The following is a 14955-nucleotide window of genomic DNA, read 5'->3' on the forward strand; positions in this document are numbered from 1 at the left end:
AGATACCATATGTTTGCATTCATAGGTCTAACAGGAGAGACCTGGCAGAGGACCATGGGGAGAGGAAGGGGGAAAGAGAGCGGGGAAGAGTGAGGGACACAGATCAAGGGAGACTACTGAATACTGAAGACGAACCATTGAATGAAGGGGGAGAGGGAGGGTGGGAAGAGGTGATGGTCATGGTGGGGGGTACTTGTGGGGAGAAGCACTGGCTGTTATATGGAAACCATTGTGACAATAAACTATTTAAAAAAAATGATCCCCAAACTCAGGAAAATATTTAGGCAGTTTCTTTTAAATTAAATGTACACTCACCACACAATATAGCAAAACTTAATAATTAGTATTTACTCTATACCAAGAGTCAGCAAAATGTTTCCCAATGGTAAACTGCTATTTTTGTAAGTAAAGTTTCATGGGAACACAGCCACACTCATTAATTTAAGCTATAGCAACCAAGATGCATACTCTGTGACAGGGACAGTATGGCCCTGAAACCTAAAAAGTGTATTGTCTGACACTTCAAGAAAAAGGTTGCTATTCCTGCTATGGAAAAACTTAGGTCTGTAGAGAAACCTATAGATGAACGTTCATAGCAGTTTTATTCATAATAGCCAAAATCTGGAAACAACACAAATGCAATTCTATGATGAATGGATAGATGGTGGTACATGCACAGAATGGTATACCGTTCTGTAATAAAAGAGAGACCATTGATTCAAGCTAAAATCTCAATATATCTCAAAGGAATAATGCTTAGTGAAATAGCGTAAAAGTTACATACTTTATGATTTCATTTATGTAACATTCTCAAAAGATATAACCATAGAAATAGAGAAAATAAATTAGTGACTATCAGGGCTAGGATATGACTGTAAAGGGATAAGGAAATATTGGAGAGTTAAAGGACAAACGATACAACAGTCTGTGTACTGATTTTGATCACCAAAACAAAAGTCCACACATGTTAAAATTCAAAGAAATGTACACCAAAAAATAATTTACTATATAATAACTTAAATTTATGATTTTGATGTCAAAAGTAACAAGAATAAAATACCTTCAATTTAAAAATTCTAAATACCTGAGCACATTATCATAAGAGAAAAATGGATATGTAAATAAACATATGGAAAAATACTCAATTTTATAAAAATGTGAATAAACAAATACTACCTGATATGATTTGCTAAAATGCCTATGTTAAAGAGATAACACTCTTTTTCTCTTTTAGGAAGTTAGCTCTATGCCCAATGTGGGGGTGGAACTTACAAACCCCAAAACGAGAGTCATAAACGTTAGTGACTGAGCCAGCCAGGTGCCCTGAGAAAATCAATCATGACCCCAAGTAACAAACAGTGTATAGGACAATATTCCTAGGAAATGCATTTACCAATATTTAGACTAGTTTTATTTGATATTTCAAACTTTCTATTTAAATATAATATAGATGCAGCAAAGTGGATGCATTAAGTTATACAAATCAATAAATTTGCATCTTACAGAAACCATAGGTAATCAATAAACATATCCAGAAGCAAACATTACCAGCATTCCAGAAACCACCCAGGTATCTTTCTCCATGACTATCTTGAACAGATATTATCTTCTTTGACCTATGTGTTAATTCCTTTTCCAACATATCATACTGTTTACTATAGTTTTATAGCAAACTTTAAAATAACATAGTGTATATATATATACAATGGTGTACTATATGTCAATGAGGAAGAATGAAATATGGCCATTTGTAGCAAGGAGGATAGACCTCGAGGGTGTCATGCTAAGCGAAATAAGTCAGGCAGAGAAGGACAGATACCATATGTTTGCACTCATAGGTCTAACAGGAGAAACCTAATAGAGGACCATAGGGAGAGGAAGGGGGAAAGAGAGATGGGGACAGTGATGGACACAAATCATGAGATACTACTGAATACTGAAAATAAACTGTGGACTGAAGGGGGAGGGGGAGGGAGAGAAGGGGGTGATGGTCTTGGTGGGGGACATGTGTGGGGAGAAGCACTGGGTATTATATGGAAACCAATTTGACAATAAACTATTAAACAAAAAAACATAGTGTAAGTTCTCTGACTTTATTTTTCAGAATCTCTTCTGCTACTCTAGTTCTTTTACCTTTGATGTGAATTTTAGAATTATCTTGTTGATATATACAAAGAAGTTTGCAATATTTTTATTTGGATTGTATTGAATCTACAAATGAAATTGGGGTAACTGACAATTTCACTATTTTGAAACTTCTGATTCATAAATAGAATATATCTCTATATTTATTTAGGTCTTCTTTGATAAATTTATCAGTGTTTTGCAAAGATACTACACATATTTTATTATATTTTATTACAGAAGTATCTAATTTTTTGTGCTATTATAAATGGGATTTATCTCAAACCCCAATTGTTTGTTATTGTTATATAGTAATATAATTGACTATTGTATATTGACTTATCTTACAAACTTGCTAAACTAAGTTTTCAGTTTTGGAAGTGTTATTGTAGACTCTTTGGGATTTTCTAATGTAAATAACTGAGTTGTCTGCAAAGAAAGCTTTTTTTTCTTCCTTTGTGATCTTTATGCCTTTATTTACATTTCTTGCCCTGTTGCATGGTCATGACTGTACAGAAAAATATAAATAGAAGGACGGAAGAGAGAAAAAAACACTTAAAAATACATGGGGTAGTACATTTTTAATACCTACCCTTACAGCATAAGTATTATATGTTGATATACTTCTATACATTGAGACAGCAGCCATGCATTGCAAATATATATTAATGTAAGTATTGTGTAAATATACAGATAGTAAAATATACAAAGGGGTATTTGTAGGATCATATTTATTAAACCAAATTATGTTCTAGTGTTCTCATCATTTACATTCATCCTCAATTTTTTTCTCAAAATTTTTAAATAATGGAAGTTCTAAAGCCCATTTCAGTATCTGGTAGGGCTTTTTTATTTTATGATGTTACAATTATTAGTGTTCATTGCTATTTTATTCGTTATTATTGATCTCATTTGAATGACCTTGCTAGATTCTAGAGAAATAAATACACACATTAAAATACATACATACTTATATACATACAAAAACACATGCATAAGTATAAAGAGAACACAAAAACAATTTCTCATTGAAAGGATGCACAAGAACTTTATCAAGAAAAAAAATTTACCTATTCCCAAAGTATGTAAAAACACCAGTTTTGAGGTAATATAAAGTTTTCTATGTAATAATCTCAAGGAAGATACAGACTATTTCTCTTATTGATGGATACTTCAAATTTAACAGAAAATAATGATTAATAATTTAATATAAGAAATTTCATTATCTATACACCTGACTAACCCAACCTAATATCTTCTATGAGACAAATATATGGAAAATTGAACTGTTTTGTGTTTTAGAAAAATTTTACTGTATTTAGGTCTTTATCATTTAAATGGAGGCCATTGATAGATCTCAAAATTTAGCATATAATTTTCCACATCAAAAAAATCTAATTAATGTAAAATCTCAATGGTGAAAAAAAATAGCAATAATGATCCATAATGATGTTATAAATCAGACCAAACTGGTCTGACTATGATAATCTTAATCATGAGGTCAACATTACAAAACCACCATAATTTTTAAGGAAATTTCCAAGCATACCTTAATTCATAAAACAGTACTTCACTGCAATATAAAACTAAAACAAATAAACAATTTCCCAAAATTCTACATTTGTCAATCCACAGAAAACTCTGATAAGATAAAATTTATAATTTGGAAATGAGGGTGGATACACTCACCAAATAAAGGATACATAATAAAGATAGTATCTAGTAAGTCATTGAAAAGATAAACACCAAGACCTCTGGATACGGCACAGAGCACATGACGTAAATTTAAAGAATGCTGGTATAGTTACTTACTGCTCTTATTAGAAGTGGAGGACTTCATTCCACCGCATCTTCCTCAGAAAAATGTTACAGAAAAGCAAAGATACAGTCTCTGAAATTTTTCTGCAGTAAAAAATAACAAACACTAAAATTGATTACATTGTCAATATTTAATATAAGTATGCAGTGTTCCCTTCTTTTAGCCAACACTAATGAAACTTTCAGTACTCATAAGTTACTTGACCTCCTAATTCAATGTCTTTTGTTTCCTCATTTAATACTTAGGAACCTATTTCCTAGATACAAATATCTATCTACAACTCTCCATTCAAAGTGAACAAAATGAAGCAGGTTTTCAGTCATACAGCATATCTGAAGTTTCATACTGCTTCATGAGAAGAGTTAGAAGGCAATTCCCTTGTTCCAAAATAAATAAAAGGCTTGCTCACAGCAGTATTTTGTTGTCACTTAGGATCACCAAATACAGCCAGGCTCTGAGAATCTTATTTGTCCTATTAGCGGGCCACTCATCTGGACCTCAGATTGACATCTGGAATGAGTCCCTCAGCATCCTCAGACAATTGTGCTCATCATTGATCCAGACAAGTATCCTCCCAAACAAATAAGCATTTTCATAGCCAGGCTTCTTTTTTTTCAGGCTTATCTATTGAATTGTAAAGTATAGTAAATGTATATAGTTTATGTAGTATCTGAATAAAGGAACTCTAATGTACATAGGACAAAAAGCATATGATTTTTCTAATAAAATTACATAAAATGTATTGGGAAAATAAAAAACATGCCAACTGAAATTTCAAGGACCAATGGGGAAGTATTTACAAATGTGGTAGCAAAGAGGTGTAATTATAGTAAAATATGAGTAGAAGTATCTATATTCTCGATTTTCCAATAATAAAAGATACATAAATATTTTGGCATATTTAATTATCTTTACAAGATAATTTGTATATATATCAATGATTCCCTTAAAGTAGGTACTTGTGGGGAAGAAACCTATATTATAAAAATATTCTACCTTGGGCCTCTGAAATAATGAGTCTAGAAACCTGACGTTCTGACATCACTGGCCACAAACTCCTGTGTGAATTTCAAAAGCATCAGAATAGCTGTTCATCTCTTTTCCCTGAAGTGTGGTAACTTGTTCAGTCTTTGACCTGCAGCAAAACACGACAAATAATATAAATAAGATCATAAAATACATGAAATGCATTGATTCTGTAGTAATTATCATATAGGCATCCCTGCACTTCTAATTATTGCCACATAAATTATAGCTGCTTGGTCGTTTGCCATCTTTGCCATTTCATTTTTTCACTTATTTCCTCTTTGAATTATTCACTCTGGAAATAGTCAACAATCTTCTCTACTATGTAAATTAGTGCCACAGCAATTTTCTCTATGAGAAATTCTAAAATTATATTCTACAAAATAAAGACTTTATAAAATTGCTCTTTGGTGGACAAAATGAAGAGGACATGACAAAGGTATTGCGAGATACATTTTGGAAGTAATACATAAGAACTTTGAAAATCTATTACAAACAACATAAAAACATATCAAACAATGGTAAGAATAAAAATAACAGATGAAAAATTTCATAAGATAATGGAAATTATAAAAAACACACAAATGGAAAAGAACATTAGAAAAGCAAGACATAAGAGGTCTAAGATAGAATAAACATGGCTGATCTTTATTTAACACAGAAAGTAATCCTAGGAGTTCATGGATAGGCTAGCAGAGGTCTTTGAAGGATAAATTTAAGTGAACGGAAGAATTCAAAAGTGTTAGGAACACAGAGCTTGACTTCAGAGGCTATATAATGTTTGATTACACTTTAAAAAAATTTTTTTAATGTTTATTTACTTTTGAGAGAAAGAGAGGGAGAGACAGAGACATGGGCAGGGGAGGGGCAGGGAGAGGGACACCACAGAATCTAAAGCAGGCTCTAGGTGCTGAGCTGTCAGTACAGAGCCCAACATGGGGCTTGGACTGACTGAGCCATCCAGGTGTCTCCATTTGATTCCATTTAAATGACATTTTGTTAAAGGCAAAACTAAAAATGGTTTTGCAAGAGATTATGGAATAGAATGAGGGTTGACTACAAAAATGTAACAAAGAGGAGTAATAGAACCCCTCCGTATAAAAACTGTGGTGTTATGTATGCTATTATATACATTTGTTACAACCCACATAACTGCACAGAACAAAGAGTTAATTTACTGTAGGTAAAATTAAAATGAATTATATAACAGGTAAAAATATAAAATTGAAAACCGTCTGGGACAGAACACTGGGACCAGCGTTCACAATACTCACTGCACACTCTCATGTATTAAACCTGTCTGTTTATTAGCAGGCACACATACACAGGAACACTGTTTAACCAAGGAACAAGATATTCATAGATTAAATGTTTAATACATGCAAGACTGGTAGAATTCAAACCCATCAAAACTATAGCCTAGCTCTAAAAATAAGTAGAAGATAACCCTCATTTGCTTAGAAAAGAAACAGTGTGCTCTTCACCAACAGTGATTTTGTTTTTCATTTTCTTCAGACTTTTCACAATATATGAATATACAATCCAATCATTATCATTCAAAAGGACACTTTTGCTGCTTGTGAGAATGGATAGAGCCTAAAGTCATCCATGAAATCACACTAAATAACATATAGTATAATTTAGTATAACACTAAAACATACTAGACCACTTGGTTTACACACAGAAAATGAAGATGACAATGAATGATGAGGGCTACATCAACCATGAAGCCCACAAGAGAAATTTTTTCACTGCAGTTCTACATGAGTATTATGACGAAAACCAGTATTCTTTCTGTGGCAAAATTCTACTATTCTGAACACTCTCTATTATCCTTGAGTATTATTTAATTCTTTTTTTCCAGGTATCCTTTCTTAACCTTAATGTTATGAGGCAAGAAAATACTCTAATTCAAACCTACATGGATTCCATAACATTTAAAACTGCAAAAGCAAAAAGTATGCAATGATAAAAGACATATACACCCATTGAAGCAACAAGGTGTGAGGAAATAAACTTCAACTGTGTGTATCACACTTACTCAATTTACTTAATTATGTCTCTAATAAGAGTTTCCATCAATAGTCAATAGAATATTAACTGTGCACAGATTTTTCCTTTCAATGAAATAAATATGATATCAAAAGTCCTGGTAAGGCAGTTTCTCAAAAGAGTAACATAGATTTACCATATTCTCACCTCTAAAAATAATTTTAAAATATGTATACACAAAAATCTCTATAGAAGTGTTCATAGCAAAGTTACTTGTAATAAACAAAAAGTGAAATCAACTCAAGTATCCACTTATTGATAAATAGATAAGCAAAATGTAATATATCCATACAATGGAATATTGCTCATCTATAAAAAAGGAATGGGTTTCTGAAATCTGCTCAACATGGCTGAACTGTGCTAAGTAATACCTGTCTGGCACCTGCATTTGAACCAAATAAATTACAATCTATGATTTTCATTTACTCCTGAAATCATCTTAATTTCTTTAAAACAAGGATTTTTACTATATAGCTACACTATTGTTATCAAAGTTAGGTAATTAATATCTGCCTTATATAATACTATAATCCATTTACAAAATTTCTTAGAATTTTGTCCGTTTTCCATTTAATGTCTTTTATAGAAATCCTGAACCAATATTGTATGCAGTATTCATATCTATTTAGTAAAACTTAATCTAGGACAGTTCCTCAATGATAGTATGTTTGAAGACTAAATCCCATTGTTCTTGGGAGGATTTGTTTTGTAGAATGTCCTGCAACCTGAATCTATTATTTTCCCAAGTTGATTCACATTTATTCACTTTTGTCTGAGATGATACAGAAATAAGGCTAGGTTCTTCTAGGTGCCTCCTAACAGTCATGCCAGATAATTACATAACTGGTGGAATTATCTCTCATCTCTTAATTCATGTAGTGTCTATCAGGTTCTCCAACACTAAGTTATCTTTTCTTTGTAAATAGTAAGCATATCATGGAGGAGATAATTACAATCTATAAAAGTATCTTGTTTCTCCTCAAACTTTCTCCAAGTTCTAGCATCCTTAATATTTCCTGGTTGAAACAATTATTATGATCATTATCAAATGTTTTATTTTATATTATATCATCTCTACCATATTTATTACAACTTTCTGTCATATAGGACTTTATTTTCTACACTATCCATTCATTCACATATTAATAAAATTATAAACATTATTATCCATCAGTGCTTTTCATTCATAAAGAGATTTTATATGTTCAGACATCTCTAAATCTTATGAGGCAAAACCAGAGATGGCTAACTGCTCAGAGTCCAGCAGTCCTCTTTGACAGATACAGCCTTACCCATCTATGAAAGCTTTCTCCTTCTGTACTTCTACTCCTCTTTCAGTATTCACGATGTTCCTGAGCCCAACGAGGAGTATCTTAAATAGTCCATTTCCCCTCAAAATACCCAGAAGATAAAAAGGCAAAGTTAGAAACTATAAGCCAATTTTTATAAACATAATCTAGCCACTATTGTGGCATAATCAGGCAGAATTTGTCACAATTCTCTTTATTATTTTGCCTAACATTTTGAATATTAGTTATGAGTCGATAATTAATTATACTTGTAAGACACAAAGTGTTATCTTTAGAAAAGGGTTAGAATGAATGTTGATAACTGGGGAAAAGTGAACTGATTATGAAACACATATTCAAAGGAAGTAGGCAGTTTAGAATCCAGACCATCTGGTCATGAATTACATGCAAAAAATATTCCAAAGGGAAATTATAATATTTATGTTTCTATCAGTTGGGGATTCTTTCTTCACTCTTAGATCCTTACTGTTCTTGTCCCTATTACCTGCAATATTTATGTCTGGATATTGTCTATCATCATTGATTCCAATGGTGGTTTCTTCCATTTAGTGATACTTTTTCTGTTGGCCCTTGGTTTGGACTTTGAGCTGTGTCCCCATGGGATCCTAAAGCTCTATTTATGAAATGGTTTCTGTTGAGGAAGACAGTATCCCATCTCCTAAGCACTGCCTCCCCGTATTTCCAGAGATCATTCTTTATAGCTTTCTACCAATGGAATTTTCCACAAACCAACGTCCTGACATAATTTTCTCCTTTTCCTACAATATCTCAATATTTATACTTTTTAGCCTGAGGAATTGAGTTTGAAAATTCTTATGGCTCTGACCTAAAACACACAGGAAGAATAATTATGACCTCAAAAATATGGATTTTCCCCCAAAATACGGTTTTGCTCAATGGATTTAGCAAAATATAAGCATTCTTAATTATTTTCTGATGGCTTTTATACCATAGGGTTGTGCGTTTTATTTAAGTTGCAAGTAATAGTATGAATTTCATTATCAAACTCAGCCTGTTTGCATAGTCAGAATTGGTTTCTATTTTCTTATTTTTTTAAAGGAATAAATAACTTATTTTGTATAATTATCATTAGCATTAATTGAGATAATTCCTAAAAGTGTTTATCTTAGCATTTGGTACCTACACTAACAATTCAATATTTATAATTGAAATATGTGTATTTGAAACCACACACACACACACACACACGCACGCACGAACCACAAAAATGAAATAGGAAAATAATGACCAGAACTCATTATTAACAGTTTAAAATATTCTTCCTATAAAATTGGTTTATTGACCAAATCTGTACAATCACATTTGTATATCATTTTACATGAATGAAATACAATGTTATTGCCTGAAACATACTTGGTACTCAATGGGTAGATAAAGCCTGGATTTTCATATCAATTAATTTAAACATACATTACCAGATATAATAGAATATAAACAAGTTGGGTAAATGTATCAACATTAATTTACTTAGAATTATGACTTTAGATAAACAGGTTACTACCAATTTCATAAGAATGAAGGCTGTAATGATTACCCTTGAGTTTACATATATCTTTGAATGCTTCCTATTACATCCTTTAAGTAAATTTTTAAAAATAAAATTGTTAGTCAAAATGTGCTAATTTCCATATAATATATATTTTTCACTGTTTTCTGGGAAGATTATAAAACACTAGGACTGCCAAATTTTCCATGGTTGGTTAACAAATATAGCTTGTAATCTGATAGGTGAAAAGACAATTGTTGATTTATTGCATTATTGGTGTGTCTGTATGTGCAAAAATGCATTTAATTTTATTATGTTTATAAAAATTTATAATTATTTCATATGTTTCATTATTTTACTATAAATATTGGCAAGGCTGAATATATTATATGCACTTGGCCATTGATAATGCTTTTCTTTTATGAATTATATTTATGTTTATCCCAATTATGTACTGGGATGCTTATCTGAATAATGCTTTCATAGAGTATTAACACTAATTTGGCCATATAAATTTTAAGTAAAATCTATTTTACCTATTTTATCTGACTATAAACAGAAACAGCCCAATTATAATTTTAAGTTATCAAATTTTAGGGATTCTCTTTTTCTCCTCTTAACCCTCCATGCAGTATGTAGCATGGAACATGAGAAAATATGAGTAAACTTGGAAAACATATGTACTGTTGACTATTTCAAGTTAATATAAACTAGGTTAAATAACAGTTTTGGAATATAGAAATCCTATTCTGAGATGCTGAAATAATTACAACTGGTCAGATAAGTCAGAATAGACTGAAGTCATTGTATAAGGAGGCTGAATACAATGAAGGAAGCTCAAAGACATTTTGATTCAAACTATGCAGAAGGATAAAAGAAATCAGGCAAGATTTTGGTCACTAATTCCTTGGCAACTTTACAGATGGAATGTGAAAGAAATACATTCAGCTTTGAAATATAATTTATTGGTTAATAACTGGAAAGTGATTTATATCACTCTAATTCCTTATACAGTGCTGGTTTTACATTATTTAGATTATGATGGGATGTATCACTCATAGGGCTCTCTTGTGAAGAACATATAGCAAAGAGCTAAAATAATTTTAATGAAAATAAAATGGAGAAGTGATTCTCAAATATTTTTACTGTGTGTCTGAGTTAATCTGATCATGGTTCAGGTTCTTGCTTAATGAGTGCTATACTTCAGGGACTGGTAAATTCAAGCGCACAGCCTACTGTTGTAAACAAAGTTTTCAATTATTCAATTACAAATTATTCAATTACAAACTGTTTTGGCTGCTTTCATACTACAACAGCAGGATGGATTAATTGCCATGGAGATTATAAAGCCTGAAAAAGTAAAACTGTCATTTGGTCCTTTACAGAAAAGGTTTGACAATTCATGGTCTAGTATAATACAGACTAAGGTGATAATTCAAAGTAATTAAAATGTTTATGATAGTGTAATATTCACAAAATATTCCACATATTTATGCTATGCTCATAACGGTAGGGTTATCAATTAATTGATATTTCTGTCAACATTTCACTACAATCATTTTACCTTACATTTTCTCCTTAACACAATCACCCACACACTCTCTTACTTTTTCAATGTGAATATCATGAAAGCTAAATCAGTCTTTTAAAAACATGGTATGATTATTTTCTATATGGCTTTGTATATAAGACAAGAATTCCCTGTCAAAGGAGCTCATTTTTAAAAATTTTTTAACATCTATTTATTTTTGAGAGAGAGAGAGAGACAGATCATGAGCAGGGGAGGGGCAGAGAGAGAGAGGGGCACACAGAATCAGAAGCAGGCTCCAGGCTCTGAGCTGCCAGCACAGAGTACGACACAGGGCTCAAACCCACAAACTGTGAGATCATTACCTGAGTCGAAGTTGGACATTCAACAAATTGAGCTATCCAGGCACCCCCAAAGGAGCTCATTTTATTAACATCGTGAAAGAGAAACAGAGAGGAAGACAACAAAACTATTAAGCTCTTCAGAAATACCCTTTGTTAAAGTATCAAATCCTGTTTGTTTCTACAATCCAAAGAAGAAAATGGTCATATTCAATGAAAAATAATATGCAAGGGGCATCTAGGTTGCTCAGTTGGTTAAGCATCTGGCTTCAGCTCAGATCATGATCTCATGGTTTGTGAGTTCGAGCCCCACGTCGGGCTCTGTGCTGGCAGCTAGCTCAGAGCCTGGAGCCTGCTTCAGATTCTGTGTCTCCTTCTCTCTGCCCCTCCCCCACCTGCTCACTCACGTGCTCTCTCTCTCTCTCTCTCAAAAATAAATAAACATTTAAAAACACGGGTGCCCGAGTTGCTCAGTTGGTTAAGTATCTGACTTTGGCTCAGATCATGACCTCACAGTTCATGGGTTCGAACCCCACATACGGCTCTGGGCTGACAGCTCAGAGCCTAGAGCCTGTTTTGGATTCTGTGTCTCAATTCTCTCTGTCCCTACCCCACTCGTGCTCCGTTTCTGTCTCTCAAAAATGAATGATAAAAAAATAAATTAAAAATGTGCATTATCTTTAATATTATCTTTAAAATTCTAGTAATAAAAAAGTCAAACCATAATTCTATATTCAGTAACAATATACCTCATTAAAGAATGCTAAAGAAAGACACTGTCAGATAGAAGAAACCTTTCATCTAAAATAAAACTGAGAAAATTATCTCTAGTAGTGCTAGTGCTAAAGAAAGTTCATTGGGAAGATAGAGAACAATAACAGAGGGCAATGTGGATCTTCAGGATAGAAGAGCACTGGAACTGGTTAAAAAATAAATAGGATCTTTTTCTATGTTTTGAAAAATATACCTACTTAGAACAATTTTACTAATGGCTGTAGGGTTGATGGCTCATGTGATATATGACAACTCTAGTGTAAAAAGGTTAGGGACTAGGGAAATGGACATGTATAGTTGAAAGATTCTTATGTCTTGCAAAGTGACAGAAGATTTAGTCTCAAAATATTGAAAACAATAAGTATACCTTAATCATTAGAATACCCCTAAAATATAAAGTGGTAGAGTTAAAAAGGTAAAAGAAGATGGAATTCTGAAAAAAAATTCAAACAACCAAAGAATGCAGGAAAGAGGAAACGAACAAAAAATAGGAGAGAGACAATGCAGGAGAGTTCAGATTTAAAAAGAAATTATAAAAATGGTAGAATTTAATCAACTACCTCAAAAATTAAATGTAAATTGAATAAGTAATCCAACTACTAAAGCTTAAAACATATATCATCTACATGCCATATAAAATGGCAAAACTTTATATATAAAGATATAGGCTGGAAAAAAAAAACAAGACAAAAAGATATACCATACAAACAGTAAGCATAAGAAGGCTGGAGTGGCAGTATTAATTTCAGATAAAGAAAATTTCAAGATGATGTTACCAGAGATAGACATTTTATAATATAAGAGGATCAAATTATAAGGAATTCATTAATAATCATGAATGTTTGTGACTAATCACAGTTTCTAATTATGTGAAATGAAACCAACAGAAACGAAGAGTGTAGAAGACAAATTCACTATCATAACTGATGATTTTGAACTCAATTCTTTCAGTAATTTATAGAACAAGATAAAATATCAGTCATAGAGAATGTGAACAATACCATGAACCCTCTCCTAATGGACATTTATATAACACTACAGCCAAGGACATTGGAACAAATGTACTTTTGTTCAAATTTTCTAAGCTGTATTTACCAAGATCAACCAGGTATTAGGTCAAAAACCAAGTCTCAAAAAGCATTCAACTAATAGAGAATATGTTTAGTTTAAATACATAAAATAAAATATCTTTAAAGAAAGAAAAAGAAACAGTAAAGGACATCTGTATTTGTGTAGCTAATGAAATTCTCTGATATTCCACAATTATATGTTCTTAACTTAGTCCTTTTTTAACATTAAGCAATCCTTACATGAAAGAGTAAGTCCACAAAGAACTAAAAGAAAACTCCTGAATAATGATTCCACACCTCAGGAAAAATTTGGCAGAAATGCATATTTTTACTATCATTAAAGTGAGGAATCTTACCATCGATTAAATAAACTCAGATTATTAAAATATTATTGAAGAAAATACTTTGAATTTGGAAAAAAATAATACAGCAAAGGCAAAATTTTTGACTGAGAACCACAAATCAAAACTATTGAGATTCACTCAAGATTATAACTCAGGAGACTCCTGAGCTTCTCTCCCCTTTCATACAGACTGAATGGATAACTACCCATTTAACAATTTCCTCTGAAAGAGATCTAGAAACTAACTGAGCTACTACACATTGGGCAAATGAGAAAATAGCCACACTGAAACAGGGAGTACAGGCGGAGACACACTCTCACCATAAACCCACACCCAGGATAACACTCCACAATCACGAAAGAACCCCCAATTTCTAGCTTCTTTGAAAAGCAAAGAACATGAAACCTATATCTAGCACCCCAACATTTAAGACTCCCACCAGAGGATTGGGCTTACAAAACCCCTAGCTCTAAAAGCCAAGGAGGGGCACCTTGGTGACTCAGTCAGTTGAGTGACCTGCTTGGGCCCATGTCATGATCTCGCAGTTTGTGAGTTCAAGCCCTGCGTCAGGCTCTGTGCTGACAGCTAGCTCAGAGTCTGGAGACTGTCTTCAGATTCTGTGTCTCCCTCTCTCTCTGACCCTCCCCTGCTCACACTGTCTCTCTCTCTCAAAAATCAATTAAAAACATTTAAAAAAAAAAAAGCCAAGGAAGCTTCCATCTACAAACCTCACAAGAGTATAGAAAACAAAGAAGTAATTCTTACCAGGCATGCAAGCATTCATCAGGTCTATCAACACTGGAATCAATCCAGGAGAGAACAGGCAAAATGCCCATCACACAGTCTTTCCCTGAACAAAGATTTCCCTGCATACTTTGAAAACTGCTGCCTAAAAGCCAGTCATCTAATTTAGTATGCTCTTGGCTGTCATCTTTCCCACAAATTGAGAAATGGACACCACTGCCTCCTCTCACTAGTCCAAGTTTCCAGTATCTCCTTAGAAGCCCAAACGCAAGCCTACACCCCAGCTTTTATAGCTGTGAACTGAGGGTCAATCTG

General features: G+C 32.8%; 1 non-coding gene across 1 annotated transcript; it reads right to left on the minus strand.

Annotated features, from left to right (window-relative positions):
- Positions 1 to 4436: 4436 nt before the first annotated feature.
- Positions 4437 to 4503, minus strand: LOC115303268. Its single transcript, XR_003913958.1, has one exon. It is a non-coding gene; the product is annotated as a small nucleolar RNA SNORD109A (small nucleolar RNA).
- Positions 4504 to 14955: the final 10452 nt, after the last annotated feature.

The sequence above is a fragment of the Suricata suricatta genome, chromosome 9, assembly GCF_006229205.1.
Source record: "Suricata suricatta isolate VVHF042 chromosome 9, meerkat_22Aug2017_6uvM2_HiC, whole genome shotgun sequence".
NCBI lineage: Eukaryota > Metazoa > Chordata > Mammalia > Carnivora > Herpestidae > Suricata > Suricata suricatta.